The sequence below is a fragment of the Octopus bimaculoides genome, chromosome 14, assembly GCF_001194135.2.
Source record: "Octopus bimaculoides isolate UCB-OBI-ISO-001 chromosome 14, ASM119413v2, whole genome shotgun sequence".
Classification (NCBI taxonomy): domain Eukaryota; kingdom Metazoa; phylum Mollusca; class Cephalopoda; order Octopoda; family Octopodidae; genus Octopus; species Octopus bimaculoides.
The window spans coordinates 50,586,049-50,601,849 of record NC_068994.1 but is presented as its reverse complement, the minus strand read 5'-3'; the positions used below and the strand labels follow the sequence as shown (position 1 = coordinate 50,601,849).

The 15,801-nt window shown below is 35.4% G+C and overlaps 1 protein-coding gene across 4 annotated transcripts in view; it reads left to right on the top strand.

Annotated features, from left to right (window-relative positions):
• Positions 1–15,801, top strand: part of LOC106874741 (C-terminal-binding protein) — a 185,466-nt gene that overhangs the window by 38,606 nt on the left and 131,059 nt on the right. For all 4 annotated transcript variants that reach the window (XM_014922579.2, XM_014922582.2, XM_014922581.2 and 1 more), the window contains exon 2: positions 11,967–12,227. The gene's annotated coding sequence lies outside the window, so the exon portion shown is untranslated. The remainder of the gene's footprint in view (positions 1–11,966; positions 12,228–15,801) is intronic.

The following is a 15,801-nucleotide window of genomic DNA, read 5'->3' as shown; positions in this document are numbered from 1 at the left end:
GCACATGAGATGCACCATTTTGAGCGTGGCCGTTGCCAGTACCGCCTGACTGGCTCCTGTAGGATTTTCGAGCGAGATCGTTGCCAGTGCCCCTGGACTGGCTTGTGCGGGTGGCACATAAAAGACACCATTTCGAGCGTGGCCGTTTTCGTGCGGGTGACACGTAAAAGCACCCACTACACTCTCTGAGTGGTTGGCGTTAGGAAGGGCATCCAGCTGTAGAAACTCTGCCAAATCAGACTGGAGCCTGGTGTTGCCATCCGGTTTCACCAGTCCTCAGTCAAATCGTCCAACCCATGCTAGCATGGAAAGCGGACGTTAAACGATGATGATGATGATGATGATGATGACATATAAAACCAATTCAAACTAGTTTTTCATTAAGTTTGCCATTCGGAAAGTCTCATGGGGACACAGGTTGCCCATGATTTGTGTGTGTATTTTTTTCCCCATCTACTAGAAATAACAGCCAAATCACCTGCATATCACACCCTTATCTTGAAATAAAATGGATTGCATAAAATAATTTCATGTCCATTCTAATAGTCAATAGACTGATCTCAAGGCATTCCAACCGAGACCAACACATCTTTTTTTATTTTCCAGAATACTCTGTTATTCAGTGTGTCCTTTTTTAAAAATAGTGTGGTTAATCTGGATTTGGCTGTTATGTCTAGGAAGTCAAGCAACAACATTGACTGGTCTGGATTTTTGTTTTTGTTGAATAGATATCTTATTCAGTGGGTTCCCAATAGATTTTCTATTAATCTGATCTCTTTTTGCTGTTGTTACTGCATGGCCTTAGATCACTGCTGATGGAGCACCCCTTCTTGAGAATACAAATATATCATTGAAGGACCAGATGCAACAAGACATACATATGTCTTGTTAGAATAATGCATGCTATAGTCATTGAGCTGTGGCCCATGGTGAGTAACATAACTCTACTTGACAGGTTCTGATATTACATCAAGACCTTGATTGCAATAGACTCTAGTGAAACTCAATTTTTGCCTTTCAAGTAGTTATATTACTCACTATGGGCCATAGCTCAATGACTATAGCATGCATTATTCCAACAAGTCGGTTCTCATCAAGTTCCAAAGACATTCTAGTTGTGACCATGCCATCAGAAAGTACATTTTCCAATGCATCCTTCTATATTTAAGGCTGTAGGTTATGAATGAGAAAAAGATTTGGTTGAAGTTTATAGTTGGTAGTATGGCTACATAGAAGCTTCTTTTGTTGACTCAAGATAATCTTGAGTTGGTTTATCTGATGGCAGTTGTGACCAACAAGGAAATAACTCACTGACTAACACATCTACATAGTACTAAGGTTTATTTATTTTATTATTTGCTCAACTGTTGCTTGGTTGGGCTGCCTATAAGCAGTGTTGTATCATTATAGAGTGAGGATACACAAATTGGCAATAGTCGTAGCTCTCAGTGGTATAGTCATTTTGTTTTTTGTTGGTTAATGCCCCAGAGAAAAAAGAATTGAAGACCTCAGAATTTCACTTTTCCTTATGTATAATTTCTTGCTTTGTGTGTCATTAAGATTTAAGATCTTTTTATCACACCCATAACTGCCACCTATGTCTCAGGAATAAATATTAAGGTTAGCTGGATTTGAACTAAGAAATTTAGGCCTCAAATTCTGCCTCTGTTAGATAAGTAAGAAGCTATTCTGGGATTTTTACCCTTTTTATGTAATGTCTTATCTTGCACAGCAAGATTTGAAGGTCATAAGTGAAGATGCTGCCTGCAAAGTTGGTGATTTAGTTTAATTTTTCTTTTCTTTTCTTTTAAATTTCATATTGCCTGAAGAGAGAGAGAGAGAGGGTTGGATGAGGCAGCTTACATGTCATGCAAGCTCGTTTCATTTTTCTGTACAAATATACAGCCTTGAGACTATTGTAAGAAATCGATAATTCAGAATAATTTGAAAGGGTTAAATTCATTGACGGTGACACAGTGTTATGTACAGTTTAGACTAGACTAATTCACCAGATATGATAATAACTATTACGTGTGTGCTTGCCAGCAGTTTTGTGATCTTGAAAGAACTTCAAAAGTGACTGCTCTATTTCTCTTGCCAAAAAAAGAATAAAAGAAAAAAAAAATATTATTTCAAACAGTAATTGTTCTTTTTAAAGCTGACATACTTACTGATGCATTTGACTGCCTGTAGAGGTTAGCTACTACCATTATTAGAATGTTTATTTTCTCTTCAGTTCTGTTGCTGACAGCGTGCGTTTTCATGTATGTACTTATTACTTTTGTTTGTTGGTTTATGCCTCCTTTTCCGGCTTAATTTTTTCAGAGTGGTGGATGTGATTAATATTGTCTTTGTTGTTGTTGTATTTAAGATTTTTCTTACCTCTCCTTAGTTACATGGTTTTGTTAATGCCAAATAGATAAAGATCATTTATCTTTCTTTTTGATGTGTTTGGTATTCATATATCTTCCTCTGTCCACCACCTTCGTTTTGTTTAATGCATTTTAGATAAGAAACAAGAGCTTATTGTTTGGAGTTATGTCCAGTTTATCATTGGGTGACTGGCTGGTGCATTGTAATTTTTATTTCTGTTTGTTGTCTGGCCAAAGTGTGGTTGGTAACTTTATTAGTTGTGTCATAGTTCTTCAGATATGTATGAACCATGAAAATCTGTGCTATGGAAACTGGGATAAACTCATGAGCACATCACTTTATTATACTATGTACACCTCCCAGGGGCAGGCAATGTACTCTGGATATACAAGGCTTAAGACCTTCCACCTTTTACCGCTTCTGCCCTCATTAATACTAGAAAAAAATGTTCCATTGGTCTTTAGAGTTTTCTTGTGTAATTCGGGTAGTACATGCTGTTGCTATTATGCAAAAGCGTCTAAGTCCAAAACATTGCATTTCAGAAAACGAAAAAGTAGTTTTACCATTCCATTTCTTATTACATTAGCAACAGTTTCAGTTTAACAATAATACTTTATTGGGTGCATAAAATGCGTAACTCTACATTATGTATGATATTTTCAGTCAGAAATATTTTCGCAAAACTGTCATATGTAGGACTTACGACACTTTAAAAAAATGCTAAACCGTTGTACTAGACTTTGACAATTTTCATCAGAAACAAGCTAGAGATATGATAGACCAAAAGAACCAGCTATTGCAAGCAAAAATAAATACAGAAAAAAAAACAAAAAAAAACGCATTTGGCCAAGATTTGGACATACGACAGTTTAACAAAATAGCAACGATGTAATAATTCTACATCTAAGTCATCTAGATATCATATCACATTATCTGGTCCTGTTTTCCCTGCCACAAACTCTCGTTCCTCCTATCTTGGAATGAGTGAGTGATAGAGATAGTGAGAGATGTTTGTTTATCTATTGTCTGTTTCATGTTACAACATGAAGAAGCAATTTATATTTTAAATTCATTACTGATCCAAAGTAGTGGTGACCTTAATTCTGAAGTTGACTCTTCTTTGTAGTTAACTCTTTAGCACTTAAACTGGCCATACCAGGCCCAAATATTCTACATGTTTCAAGTGCAAACTGACCAAATTCAACCTTTCACACCAACCATGCAGTGTCATTCTAAAAAAATATATTATCACATCATTGAAATCTAGAAGCAGTAAGATAATGCATGATTAATTCAAGTAAATTTGAATAAATAAATAAGCATTATGCTTAACAGAATAGTCTGAATGCTAAAGGGTTAAATCATTGGGGAAATATAAAGAATTATTAGTATAAGTGTGCCCATAATCCAATGTAACCAACTTTTAGAAAGACATGGCTGGTGTATAAAGATTTTTAGTAATACAGGCAACTACTTAAGGGATGCTTTGTTTTCTTTGTTTGTTCTCTCGTAATAAAAGTGAAATAGCTGTTGATGTTTTGTTATATTTTTGATTAATTTCCCCTCTACCTGTGGTGGAAATGTTTGATTCGTCTGAGTTTATGTGGCCACAGTTTTTCTCCCAAGTAGTGCATGCTCAGTGCCACATGAAAAGATTACACTGTTAGTAGCACTTTTTGAAACCAAACTGCTGAAAATGAAAGTTTGCAATTTGAATATGAACACTTTAAAATGTATCATTTTGTAACAGAGTAATACAAACTTTCATTGTAATTTTGTTGGGAAGTTTTTTGTTAACCTATATTCCTAACAGCTTTTTTTCTTTGTTTGTTGTTGTTTATTTATTGATTTCAGACATTGGACTTCCTTAACTCAGTAAACAATGGCCTTAAGATTTTTAGTTGATCTCCTCCATCGTACCTTTCTATACAAAAACTGGGTATTGCACCAATAACTTTAAAGCACACACACAAGCAGTCACTCTAAGGCTATGGTAGACATTTGTTTAAGGGACTGTTTGATGGTATTGAACTTCGAACCAGATGGTTATAAAACAAACATAACTACACAGTCATGCATACGTGTGTGTGTGTGTAGGATACACTGCTCTCTCTCTCTCTCTCTCCCCCTCTCACACACACAAAGTTAATTCATTAAATCCCTCTGAATTCATGCTTTCAAAATCTGTTGATGCATATTTATTTCATTAGAAATATGACAAGTATTAAATGGGCTGTGTGTGTGTGCATGTGCATACATTTCCTTGTGTGTGACAGTTTTGGCTGTGAGCAAACATGTTCCAATTCGAAAGCATAAAAGGGATGTCAACGACTTCATAAAAGTCACATGCTTTTGTTTTTATCTTCTCCCCCCCCCCCTCTCTGTTGTCATAAAAAAAAAAACAGTTTCAGTTCAGGTAGGTGGGATTTTGGTGGGTATGAAATGCAGTGGAATTAGATTCCTCTCAATGTTACTCTTCAAAGCTCTGCCTCAGTCCATCTAGTGTGTTATCATAGAACACTCCTGAAATAGAACTTGGCTGTTGCCATCACTACCACCCCCACCACCATGGAAGCTTGCTTTGACATTTCACCAAAATGTAATCTGTAAACTATGTGCGCAACCTGCTTTGCTTCTAGGTCAGATCTCATATGAGGAAACTGAAAGTTGGTTGAATAGCAAACTGTGGCCAGAGAGAGAGGGGGATGTAGAGAAAGAAGGGTGGGTGTGGTCATATGACCTAAAATTTATATTGTACTCATAATCAGAATTTTATATAATGCCTCTCTTTATTTCATTTTTATTTTGTTTTTCTGTAATTGTTTTTTTTCCTTTTATCTTTGCTTTTAGTGAAAATATTTCAGTTATTTTTTTATCACACCACTCTAAAATAGACTTTACTCCGATTACTCTTTAAACTGTTGAGCACTCTGCTGCTGCTGCTTGTTCTCCACTGGTCCATGTTTCAGTTGCTATGATACTGTGATACCAAATTACGTGGAAGAATTAGAATTGGAGTAATGTAATACTAGTATTTTAACCTTAGGTCAGCCAGGAGTGAGCAGATCTATGATCAAATAGCATTCCATTATGACCATCTTATCTCTTCATTTATTTGTTTATTTCTATAATACAATCTTCTGAGACTTTCCCTTTCTAAAGATGGTACCCTCTGACTTGAGAGAAGTTCAGCTGCTTTTCCGAGTAGGTTAAGCAATTATTTAAACAAAAGTTTGCTTGTTTACTTATAGATGCCATTGTTGTGGTTATTTAACCACAGGTTAGGCCTGATTCAGCAGATCTATGATCAAATGCATCTTTTATTTAGACATCATCATCTTGTGTGTTCTTTTGTAAGACAGCCTGTAATTTGAGGGAGATTTTGCTGCTATTTTTAGCAGGCCACCCATATAGACTTGTCTCATTAACCCTCCTCACAATTATACATTTAGATACATAATTATTTTTAGTGGATCTCTTGAAGCAAAAAAAAACAACTAGCTATGTCAATGACTTAATTTTTTTTTTTTTAACATTTGTACAGAAAGTTCATTTTGAAAATAGCTTTATTGAAACTAGTTTACCCAATTCACATTTAATTACTTTCTCTTTGATTTTGGTGGTTGTTACTTTTTAAAAAATTGCCTAATTTTTTTTTTTTTTTGTATTTAAAAAAAAAAACATTTTTAGTTGTCTGCTCTTTTCTGCAAGGAATTTGCTCTTACATTTTTCATCTTCTCTTGCTTAAATTAACAAGGATTACATTCCTGGCTACATGGTTTCAGGTTCAGCCTCATTGCATTGCACTTTGGATGAATGTTACCTACTGTAGCCTCAGGCTGGCCCAAAGCCTTGTGAGCAGATTTGGTTGGCAGATACTGAAAGACACCCTAATATCTATGAGTGTGTGTGTGTGTGTGTGTGTGTGTGTGTGTGTGTGTGCGCGCGCGCGCTTATGTCTCCTTATCTTGACATTTGCATGTTTGTTGTAAATGAATGTCATTCATTTCCGGTATTCTGTGAAAACATGACTTGGCCATTGGGAGATAAAGGGTTACAACAGGAAGGGCGTCTGGTTGTAGAAAATCTGTATCCATAGACTCCATCTAACCCATATGAGCACAGCAAAGTAGATGCTAGAACTATGATGATATTATGTATGTACATAATAGAGTATAAAGAAAAATAGATTTCCTATATATTGCTTTAAAGGAACTGACAAATCATCATTGTTTTTATATGCTAGTTCAAAATGCTTGTATCGTAAATTCTATTAACTTGTATATTTCCATGTTGCTGCAGTCTGTTACCTGGTGTGTACCTTTCACTTGAAGTTTGCTTATGCAAAATCTCTACTGTTCTGATGAATATTTAAAGAGCAGATGACTGGAGTGAAATATATTTTTTAAGTTTCATAAATTAATGAGATTTCTTGCTGTGCAGGAAATATTGTTTCAAGATAGAAGGATTGTTAAAGCAGGTGTTTTAATATATGAACTGATGTCCATTTATGTCTAGTTTTGATGTCTTAGTTGTGTATTTTGTCTTACATCTAGATTGATCTACACTTGTGTCTTGTCTGTAAGAAAGTTCTCTGTTGCAATGCCATCATGAAACTTGAACGCTTTAAATAATTATTTCTTCCTTATATATCTATAAGTTTTTTGCTAACATTATCTTCTGATACTTTAATCTGGAAAATTTGAGAATATTTACCCAAATTGTTGCTAATCCACTTATTTCATTTTTACTTATTTGTTTGTTATAATGTCATTTCTTAATTGTAAGTGCTATTGTTTTGCTTTCTTTTATTATTATTATTTTTTGTTTGTTTGTTATTGCTGTCTAGTGATGACTAAGTAAGAAAGATGGGAAGCTTTATAGCAGTTTGTATTGCATGCCTTTTCCTTTAAATTCCACCATGGTTAATAATATCTTCTTCAATAATAGATTGCTCATATGGGGAGTAAAATGACCTAGCAATCAATGCACCCTGCACTCTCTTCTTCACCCACCCGCTGCCTCCCAAATATATTTTTTCAAAAGTAGGATTACCTCGAAGCATTAGGAAAAAGACTAAAAAGGAATCCTTGTTATGCAATTGCGATTATATTGCCAGTGGTATTTTGTATGATTAGTACATAGACTGTTTACTAATCAATAGCACTGTCATTGATTTGTATGACTAACACAAGTAGCATGTCACAAGTGAATACAGATAGGGTGATGGTAGGTGTGGCTGACTTATTAATCATCAGACAGTTTAGTTACCTCAGTGTGTTGTTAAAAGGAAGAAATGTTGGTTTCAGGTGAGAGAACCCTTTGATGAATGTACAAACTCAGACTCTCACTGGTGCAGGGCCTTAGTGAATTCTTCTAGTGGTCACTTGAAATTTCTCTGTATGTAATTTAACTTCGAACTTCGTTCATCTCTTTGTGGTTTTAATATTGGTTTCAAATTTTGGTGCCAAAAGGCTGGCAATTTTGGAGAAGGGAGCTAGTCAGGTACACCAACTCCAGTGCTCAACTGGTACTTATTTTATTAACCCCAAACAAAGATGAAAGACGAAGTTGACTTCAGTGGAATTTGAACTCGGGACATAGTCGAATGAAATGAAAGTGTTTTGTTTGTCTAGTGTGCTAATGGTTCTGCCAGCTCGCCACTGCCTTTATGGTTTTATTATTTTGCTTTTGTGTTGTTGGCTTAACCTTTTCTTTTTCTTTTATGGCTTGTTGCTGTTGCTAAACTAACTAGTTTGTTAACTTTGGTGTTTAGTAATTTGTTTTATTAACCGATTTCATTTTGACGGAAGTCTTTAGTTCTTTCACTGCTTCAGCTAATTGAGTCAATGATTACTTCTTTTGAAAATTATACGTACACTTAGCACCTAATATTTACTAGAATACATCCTCAAGCCACTGGTTACTTTGAGTTATTACTCCTAGTTTGTTTATATATCTATCTATCCATCTATCCATCTGCTTCTCCATCTCTCTCTCTCCTCTCTCTGTATTTGTTTATGTCTGTCTGTCTGTTTAACAATCTATCAATTTATACCCCCCCCCCACACACACATATACATACATAGATACAAGCTCACTTTAGTACTTAACTGGTGTTGGTTTGTTGACATCCAGCAGTACAGCAAAAGACATCATTAGTGTAAGTACTGGACTTACATACAGGGGCCAATTTGTTTGACTGAACCATTCAGGGCAGTGCTCCAGCATGACCACAGTCTTGTTAATGATATTTGTTTTGAATGGTATTAATAATTCCTAGCTATCGTTTCTCCAAAAAGTAAACTTTAGTTGGATTTAAATTAATCAATACCAATTTTTCATTATTCTTTTATTTGTTTCAGTCATTTTACTGTGGCCATGCTGGAGCACTGCCTTTAGTCGAGCAAATCAACCCTAGGACTTATTCTTTGTAAGCCCTTGTACTTATTCTATCAGCCACTTTTGCCAAACCATTGAGTTATGGAGACGTAAACACACAAGCATCCATTGTCAAGTGATGTTGGGGAGGACAAACACACACACACACACACACACACACATGACGGGCTTCTTTCAGTTTCTGTCTACCAGATCCACTCAAGGCTTTGGCCAGCCTGAGGCTATAGTAGGAGACACTTGCCCAAAGTGCCACGCAGTGGGACTGAATCCGGAACCATGTGGTTGGTAAGCAAGCTACTGACCACGCAGCCACTCCTGCGCCTATTAGTTCAAACACCATGCTTCATTATCTGTTAACATTGTATTCCAGTAGTGACTTTATAGCTGCTCAAGGACATTATCTTCTGCTTGCTGTCTTTTCATCCAGGATATTTTCCAGTTGGAGTGCTCATTTCAGAGTTGGCAGAAATGGTCTCCTTTTAGAACATTATTGAGAAGCTTTTGTTGACTATGTACTTACATATTGTGGATGCCAACCACATATTGTTTGGTCACACCAATCATCTTCTATTTGAATAGGTGACAAGCACTTTAATACATATTCATAGCTGACAGTGAAACTTTTTTTCTGCTCTTTTTGTAATTATAGTAGCTTGATATTTTGTTGAATTGTTCCTTATCAGTATAGAAGAATGCTTTCTGAAAGTGCGGTTGTATATTGGCAATGAATCTTGGAGTCGTGCAAGCCAAAAAGAAAAATAACCTGTTGTCTGTTTGTTGAAAGGAATAATTGGAGCAGCGTGTGCTTCGGCTTTTTTTTTTTTTTTTTACGGCTTCAGAAAAGACGAATTGACTAATTAAGCAATTAGTGTTGTCTGCTATGACAAGAACTGGAGTAACCTGATTAAAAATAAAAGGTTGTGAATAAGAGGAGGTTAAAATGTTATGTACAGTTAGTTGGATGTTTTCAGGTAGAGGAGTATTAGTCATATACACCTCATATGTCAGCAAGTTCAAATAGATAACTTTGAGGAAAGAGTGGACATAAATGTCCACATAAAGGAAGAAAATTGAATGGGGAGATTATAAAGGATTTGAAACTAATCCTGTATGTTGAGTATATTTATTTGTGTTTCATATGTTGGAATTGAGCTGGCTAGTTTTATTGCCCCCATAACTTGAGAATGATTTCAGCTACCTCAGTGGGTTTTTTTTTTGTGTGTGTTTGTGAGTTTTGTTATCGACACAAGCTAGCTTGCTCTTTGACTTGCACACTGGGCAAAAAGGCTTAACAGTATTTCGTCCGTCTATATGTTCTGAGTTCAAATTCTGCTGAGGTTGACTTTGCCTTTCATTCTTTCAGTGAAACACTGGGGTTGATGTAGTTGACTAGTCCCCTCCCCTCAAATTTCAGGCTTTGTGTCTTTAGTAGAAAGGATTATTATTATTAGGCTGGTGAGTGCCAATATTGGTAGAGCATCAAATAAATTGTTTCTACAGTATTTAGTTGTGCTTACTGCTTTTTTCTTTTCAATCTTCGAGGGAAGTCAATCATACTGAGATTTTAATCAATTGTATTCGGCCTTAGAATTTGTAGCTTTGATTCCAAACATCCGTAGCCCTTGGCAAATGTTGGGAATTCTTACTGCTGAATTGTAGCTTAGGTATTATTGTGTTTGGCATTGCTGGACAAGTGAGCACTTAATTAATTTCTTTTAGAATCTTATTGGTGCTAATTTGGAGCATAAATAAAATGCTACGTATTTTTGGATTTCTTCCTCAATATGAAATCATGTTTACTATTTACCATCTTCTCATATTCTACTAATATAGTAGATAAACCTCCTTGCAGTAAAGCTGTGAGCAGGAAAGGGTGGATGCTGGTTGATGACCTTTTGATGCCTTAAGAGCAACAAGAAAATATGTATTTTCAGAACCAGACAGGTGTGCCAAATGAAATTCTTTTTACTGTGCCAACTGAGATTGATTCACCACACTAGGCTTTGAGGTCCATCACCTTTATAAATTCTTCATATTATTCTTGTTCGTGATGTGGTTGTTCTGATTTCAGGCTAAATTTAGATAGATTTTTGTTTTCTTTTTTTTTTTGTGTTCTTGGTTGTCATGCTGCAGTCAATACCCTCAGCTATTTATACCAAAATGACAAACAGTTTAACCTTACAGCCTGTGTGATAATAGTAATAAAAAAGTGTTACTTTCTACATCCATCAGTTACTGAGATTTAAGTTGCATACATAAATGTGTTCTACCTCGGTCTACCTGTGTTTGTGTGTGTGTACATAGTACTTCAGAAGATGATCTTCATATAATGTATCCATGGAAAAACAGCTTGGTGCAAAGGCCAGTAAGCTGTTACAGATATTTATGTACATCTTCGTTGACTTATCCATTTGAGAATTGGGTATGTTAAATATCAGATGCACTGCAGTACCAGTGAGGGCATTAAGTTTAACCAAATGATATAGAAGTCAACCTTTGCTTAATTATTATTTTATATACACACACACACACACACACACACACACACATACTTTTTGTTTCTGTCTATCAAATCCACTCACAAGGCTTTGGTCAGCCCTGAGCTATAGTAGAAGGCACTTGCCATATTACCATTAGCTTCTGTTTGTCAGCAGGCAATCCCATCAACACCAGTATAATACCTTAAGAACAGCGAGTTGGTTAGGTGGCAGGTGCAGTGATTAATGCAGACTTGTTCTGCATTAATCAGAAAACAAACTCCTAGTCATAATTGCCAGTTCGAATAAGTTTCTGTGTTATGGGAGAGATGTATGAACTCTGGACCCCACCCCAGCCAAGCAAAACTGATTTTCTGAGGGAAATTCCAAGCGTTTTGGATCCTGCTGAGCAAATGAGAACCTTTATTGAAATATTTTTGCTGACTTGGGCTACTTTTAGTTTCATCTGTCTTCAATGTTTATTTAACACTAATGATGATGATGGTGGCAGTGATGATGATACAGATGATGCCGTTATCATTTTGTGTCTGCTTTCCATATCAATGCTTAATTAAGTTTTACCAATGATTAAATAAATTCCTATCAATGATTACTTAAATTAATGTCTATGATTATTTAAATTTCATTTCCATTTTCTTCTTAATTTTAACTTTCCTATTTCCTATACTAATGATCTTCCATTTGTCTCCACAGGTGTCTGCTGCTTTTAATGTGTTTTCCTCATTATTTGGCTGCAAAATATGCAGTTATGGTCAAGTTGCAATTCACTTAGCAACTTCCCCCAACAATCTACCACAGCTGCTGCATCCCATCTTGATATCTCTTCAAAATCTTTGGATATACAAAAATAATCAATCATTGGATATTTTTGCTATCGGATATATATATCTATCTATCTTATCTCATCACTAAGCATATCAATAAGGACATTTCCATTCATTTTGTCTTGTGAAGGTAGGTTTACAATATTTTTCTTCTATTGTCATGTTTTTCCAAAAGGGAACTTTAACCCTTTAGCATTCACATTCTTCTGTGAAAAGCAATGCTTATTTATTCATATTGTTTTGAATTAAGAATGCATTATCTTGTAACTTTGAGATTTTTTTGAGGTAAACATTAATTTTTAGAATGATATTGTAGGGTCGGTGTGAGAGGCCAGATTTGGCCAGTTTGAACTTAAACAGGTAGAATATTTTGGCTGGATATGGCCGGTTTAAATGCTAGAGGGTTAAAGGAGTTGAAGGGAACAATGATCTATATTCTATTTTTTTATTTGCCATTATCCCATCCGAGTTCTTGCTTAATAGTGTTTTAACCCTTTTGCATTTAAACCTGCCATATCCAACCAAAATATTCTCTGCCTCCTTTATGTTTAAACAGGCCAGATCCAACTTCTTACAGCTATTTTACAATGTCATTCTAAACGAAAATAATCACATCATTGAACTCTCAAAGCTGAGAAATAATGCAAGGTTAATTCAAAACAAGGTGAATAAAAAGCATTAAATTTGACGGAATAATCTGAATGCTAAAGGGTTAAACTACTTACTGGACAATGGTCAAAGTCTTAAAATTGTGTTGCCTACACATATTACATCCTGTCCATTGGCAAGACACATTTTTTTGTTGTTAGCTGTCAATAGGTACTCTGAGGAGGGGGTTAGCTTACTGCTAGAAGCAGTGCTTGGGGTTGTATAATTGACCGACATTCCTTTGGCTTACAATTTTTTCTCTTCTTTGTTTACTCTCTCTCCCCACCCAAGTCTGTTCTGCAGCCAACAACAAGAACCACCATTCTAGTGTATTTCTCACCAGAGTTAACTGAATAACTAAATAATTCACTTTCTTTCTATTGCATATTCAATGATGTAAACAATGGACAAGAACAATATATTTGTCACATTTATCAAACTCTGATAAAAACAGACAAAAATAAAATGGTTGTAATAGATTGATGGTATGGTTGATGAAGCATCAGTGGTTTTTACTCTTAAAGTTTAATCAACTGTAGTTTCGGTGCTGACGAAAGAAATCATTTATAATTGAGGATTAATCAGTCTCTTCTATTCTACTTTTGCCGTTAGCTAAAGAAATAGCTGGCATCTTTTTTAATATCTCATAGGTTATTGACTTCCTTTGTATATATTCACTCCCCCACCAGCTTGCTCCGTGACTAATGGCAATTGTGCTGATCCAGTAAGGCAGTCTTTTTTCTCTCTTTTTTTTTCTTTTTTGTCCATTAGTTGGTGGGGAAGGCAGTACCTGTTTACTTGTTCATTACAGGGTTTCTGAGGCTGGTGAGAGGAAGGGAGTGAGGAAGGTATCCTCAAAGCAGAAACCTGGTGTAAATACTTACAGCAGAGTGGTGAATTTCACTACTTGGGTAATAGAATTAGTTTGTCACCTGGTTTAGCATCCGTGTTGGCCATAGTGGGATTTCAACTTAGAACCCAAAGGGCCAGACTTGCTTTGGATTGGTACTTCTTTATTGACTGTGAAAGGACGAAAGGCAAAGTTGATTTTGGCTGTGTTTGAACTTGGAAGAAATTTTCCAAGGTGTTCTTTCTAGCATGCTAACAACTGCCAATTTGCTGCCCAAGATCAGTTTTTTTACTCTTAAAATCTGTGAAACAAGTTTATAGTTTATGTTTGTACATGCTTGTGCTTGTTCCTTACTTCCAGCTTTATTGTACATAATTCATATTAGAACAATAATCTTTCTCACAGTAGCTGTCAGTGTTCTGTGGCCACTCGATCGAGAAACTTAATTGTTTATTTATACTAAGAGGCTTTACTTCTCTTGGCTATTTGTAAAGTAACTTTTGTAGTATTCGTTCACTTAACTATTTACCAATGTAAATGTCTTTCTAACTTTTTTGCCTTTTCTGATTTTTTTTTTTTAAATCCTTTTCATTTCTCTTGGCAAATTTTAAATGAACACTTCAGCTACCAGCAGAATTGACTGCACTTCACTGATTTGAAGGAATTGTTCCCACTCTTTCCACCAGATAATTCTGCACTTAGATGAAGGAAATGCCAACAACTAGAGACAATTCTCGATATGAAAACCCACTAATGTCATGTAATATTAATGTAATATATATCCACATCATTGTTTAATATTCTCTTTTCCATGGTTGCATGGATCAGAGGGAATTTGCTGAGGCAGTTATTCTACAACCAGATGCCCTTCCTGTTGCAAATCCTCATTTATTAACAAACAAAGTAATTTCTTTCCCCATAGCTGTATGCTTTTTATGAAAGATTGAAAACAAACAACATTGTTTGTATGATGGTGAAGTTTGTTTACAACCATCACATGGTGTCAAGACAGTGAACACACGCATGAGGCTTCCTTTAGTATCTATCTTCCAAATCTACTCATAAGGCTTTGGTCAGCCGCGGACTGTTTTGAAATAGGCTTGGCTGTGAGGTGAAGAAGTTTTCTTCAGAACTACATCATTCCATGTTTAATTCTACTGTATAGTACCTGAGGCAAGTGTCTTCTACCAAAGAAGTGCCTTATGAGTAAAATTTGGGGGACTGAATCTGAAACTACAAACAAACTTCTTAACTATACAGCCATGCCTGCTTCTAAATCAATAAACAGATGAGAGCTTAGAGTCTGTTCAAAATCACGTTTTAAATCTGCTGCCACCATTTCGTTTTGTAGAACAACTCATTTACCTAATTCAATGTACCAAGGATAAGTGGTACCAAATAAACTGGGAATGTTTTAATCTGATGCAGACCGGCATCCTTTCCAGGAAAATGCTTTATCCGTCATGCCCTTAACTAAATGGAATTAAGTGCTGGCTGGCTCTTAAGAGACTCCCAAGTTTAAGGGAGACAAATTTTTTGTCTTATCTTTTCTATTCATATCTCTTTCAGTGTGTGTGCATTAAGTCAGAAGTTATTTTAGTGAAAAGAATGGCTGCACATGCAAGTGCTTCAAGCCCACTAACCTCATTATCTAGCTTGTTGTGACTGTACCAGCATACCCACTATGTGTTCATGGTATTGTTGTTAAATAGGATCCGGTTTCAATCCAAACATGGTACCTGTCATTCATTTAGTTTCTGTCCTGTTTCTTTACTCTTTATTGCTAGTCTTCTTCTCCCTACCATTATCTTCTATTTTTTTTTTTATTATTACGATTTGCCTTTATTTTCTGATTTGATAATTCAGTTTTTTTTAAACTTTAGACATACACTTTGGTTGTATAATTAGATTCCATAGGTTAGATTTTATTTCATATGCTCGACGTGACACCTTAATTTTCTTTCTTTGTTTCTATTTTGATATTAATCTACCTCCCAAGTTCATCTTGTATTAATGTGTATTTATTTCTGGAATTTTCCACATTGATGTGATGTAATGTAATTTTTAGCTCTTTCTTCTTTCTCTTTCCCTCTCTCTATATCTTATGTTGTAGTTGTATTATTCTGTGACAGTCAGTTGTATGTATATATGTATATATATATATATATATATATATATATATATATATATATATATATATATATAT